Genomic DNA, 3436 nt, shown 5'->3' with positions numbered 1-3436 from the left:
CTTAAGTCCGTGTTGCGGAACAGTATTGTACAGAGCGTCCGATACGATTGTGTCGGAGGCTTAGTGGCATCGGAAAATTCTTTTTTCTTTTCAACTCACACCTTCACAAGTTTGAGTATTGGTTCAATTTTCGGCCAGCAAACCCTCCCTTTAGATTTCAGCGATTGGTCGAAGTTTTTATGAAATATCGGCACCCGATAAGCAAGTTTTGCACCCGGAAAAATTTGCCCGCTTTTGATGTGGTTTGATGCCTTGGCTTTGGACGCTTTTCGGTGCGATTGAGTTATGCCATGCTTCGAGTGCAATGGGTGGGGTTTGCGGTGGGTGCGGTGAGATTTTTGGAACCAGTTTTCACTGCCCCAGTCGTTATATAAAATCCTGATCCTGAGATTTGTGCTGCAGTTTTCCAACCAGTAAACCCCGGCGTTGGCCGCGCGCTTTGGTGCGAGGCATAAGAAAATAAAGCTTGATTTAATAAACAGAAAAGTGGTTTTTCCGTCCAAATACCACAACGGCAGGCTGGAATAACTTCGGTCTGGGTAAGTCGGTTTAGCCGTTTTCCCTCGATGCTTGGATTTTTTCGTTTAGCGTGGTCGATTGAACTTTGGGACCGCGTGGAAAACACATAAAATAACGAACCGTGGGCCCAAATTCCATTCGCGTTTGCCCGTCGTCGGCCGGAAAACCCACGAGCGATGGTGCAAAATTCCTTAGCTCGCGATCAACTTTGTGCACGTTTGTACTCTTTCGTGGTGGATTTTTGCTTTCGTGTTCAAAGCTCGACAAAAAATGTTGATTCAAGGCCAGACTCGCGATATACGTTTTGACAAATTTAATGGGCTTTGGCTAGGATTTGAGAATAATTAACGTCTAACTAGCTAAAAGCTATAAAGTTGAAATTATTATTTTTTATCTCATAAAGTATGCAACAAATACAATATTCAGATTGTGTGTTAAGAAATGCATGGAAAGGGTTTATTTAATTGTTGTTCATTTTTCTGCAAATAAAGCCATTATTCACTTTCCATTAATTATGCGTTACGTTAGGAGAACATAAGATTTCTCCTTAATTACTTTATTTGATTTGTAGCTTCATCCGGTGTACTTTTCATGTTTCGCGGTTAATGTTCGCTTTCCGTTTATATACCACCTAATGATAACGATCGTATGATTCTCTCATTATTTTTCTCTTATTTTAAATTGAATAATTCCCCCTAGCCGTGGTACGTAAGTGAATTGTACGGTTGCAAGGTGATTTTAATTGTTTGTTTTTACGCGTACGTATTGCAGCTTACCTTCACCCTTGCTTGTAGTGGGGGTTCCTGAATGATTTTATTCGTTTCTTTCTTTTTTGTCACTCCTCGCTACTGGAGCATTTCTTTACGCTTGACGAAACTGCTTGCGATCACTTTCATCCGACAAAATGTGTTTTGGTTACACTTGAACCGTGCCGCTCGGATATCATTTCCGTGTGATCCGGTTTTTATTATGTTGAACCGCGATCGGCGTGGCTCTGGTTTTTTTTCTTTGAGTTTTTTTTCCAAAACTCGGCTTGGCATGATGGGCAGATTGTAATTTGTTCTTTTTTTCTCAATTTCGCCATGCAATCTCGATTGCGCTGGCTGGCCTCTTTCCCCTGGAAGAACGCTGTGCACGTTTACTTCGCTCTTTTATTATATGTTAATCAGTTTAGCCACAAGCTAATAAGTCCACGGTGCATACATTATGTGCGGAGAATGTGTTCCTCGGTTAGTGGCACATTTTTTCTTTGTGTTATAATAAACCCCGAGTTCCACCTCCATTCTCGTTCGGAATTCCCTTCCATTTTCCTTTTCGGTACGGTGTGACTCTATGGAATTACCTGACGGAGGGAATAGGTGATGTTTATGAGAGCAGAGCGCTCCATTACGATCCTGCATTTTCCAGCAAAGGGTCGCCGCGGTTTGTGCGGGGTGGCGAGAGTGCAGGATCATGCACCGGTCGACCCGCCAGAAGGGTTTGTGCTATCTTTTCGGTACATCTTTCATTTCTCGCCAGCTTCCCGGTCCCGGAACGCCATCGTGGTATGGAGGCCAGGTACGGTGTTCACTTTCCACCCGTGGGGCATTTTCGGTTTCGTTGTCCGCTCGATGGCAGCGAACAGTCTTCGGTCGGCACAAAGTGGAGTAATAATACTTGGCTACATACGCATTACAAGCATGTTGCAGCACGCGTGTTACCTAGCCCTTCGTTGGCCCTGCGGGGAGGCACGCCCGAGATATAAAGTATGTGCGGTCGAAAGGTTCGTTCATAGCAGCTGGAATCATACCAGTTCCCCACGGACGCGGCTCGTTGTGTTCCGTATTTACAAGAAATTGTACCAAAATTAACAATATTAATTTGATCGGGTATAAAATAAGCAAACTATTACTGCACTATAATTAATAACGAGCTTTTTTACACCTGGATTCCAAAAAGACTTGGATGGAATGTTTGCTTTTTAATCGGTTTTCCCTTAAGGGGTTCAGGTTCTCGATATCTTGATGTCTATTAAAAACTTCCTGTGGAAGAAGGGAACAAGATATATGTTTTCCGTCGACGTTTTGTACTCGTTGAGACAGTTCCCCAAGAAGGAATTGTGCGTCAGAGAAAATAGTTGAATTCAAAACGGTTAAATATAATTCTTATGAATACAATCTCTTACGATTACTAAAAAACTTCAGTTGGTAAAGTTTTGCTTGGAATCGGTCCCAAAAAGTGTACTTCCCATTTTTATTTGTCCAGTTGAACGGTTTTACGATATGTTATTCAACGTGCACGGGCAAGTAGTTTGCGGACAGAAAATAATCCGTCTCAAGTAGCTTCCCCGGTCCGATTGCACAGCGAAATCCGGGCTGCCCCATTGTTGGACTCGTGTTATTGTTTCGTTGCGCACGGATGCGAACCAAATCCTGCGCTCTGGAAGCCGAAAGTCCTCGCTGTCGATGGCCGTTGGTCGAGTTAATACCACGGTTGGAGAGCATTCGAAAAAAGCGGACCAGTCTTTTGCCCATGGAAACCGGGACCCGCACGCACCTCAACCTCCCCGGTCGGTCCACGCTGCGGTGCGGCATTTTTCATCCGGATTGAAAGATGAACGATGGAGTACATTTTCCATGGACGGGTACCATGTTTCGTTCACATATGTTGGATTCGGTTTTGTGAGTTCATAAAAAATGGTTGGGAAACGGGGGAAAACATGGATAAATCCTATGCTTTTTGAAATGGAAATGTTTTGTTTTCAACACTAAGCGTCTCAATTGTGCGAAGTGTTTACGATGGTAATCTTTCTCTCATCAGAGCTTATATTTTAAATTCGCATTCAGTTTAAAATAGATCATTGTTGTCATCCAAATTAGCAAACATTTTATATAAGCTACAAAACTTCAAGAGCAACATGAAATGTTGCATTTGATAA

Source organism: Anopheles ziemanni, chromosome 2 (genome assembly GCF_943734765.1).
Source record: "Anopheles ziemanni chromosome 2, idAnoZiCoDA_A2_x.2, whole genome shotgun sequence".
NCBI lineage: Eukaryota > Metazoa > Arthropoda > Insecta > Diptera > Culicidae > Anopheles > Anopheles ziemanni.
The sequence above is the reverse complement of the archived record's forward strand: the minus strand, read 5'-3'. Positions refer to the sequence as shown.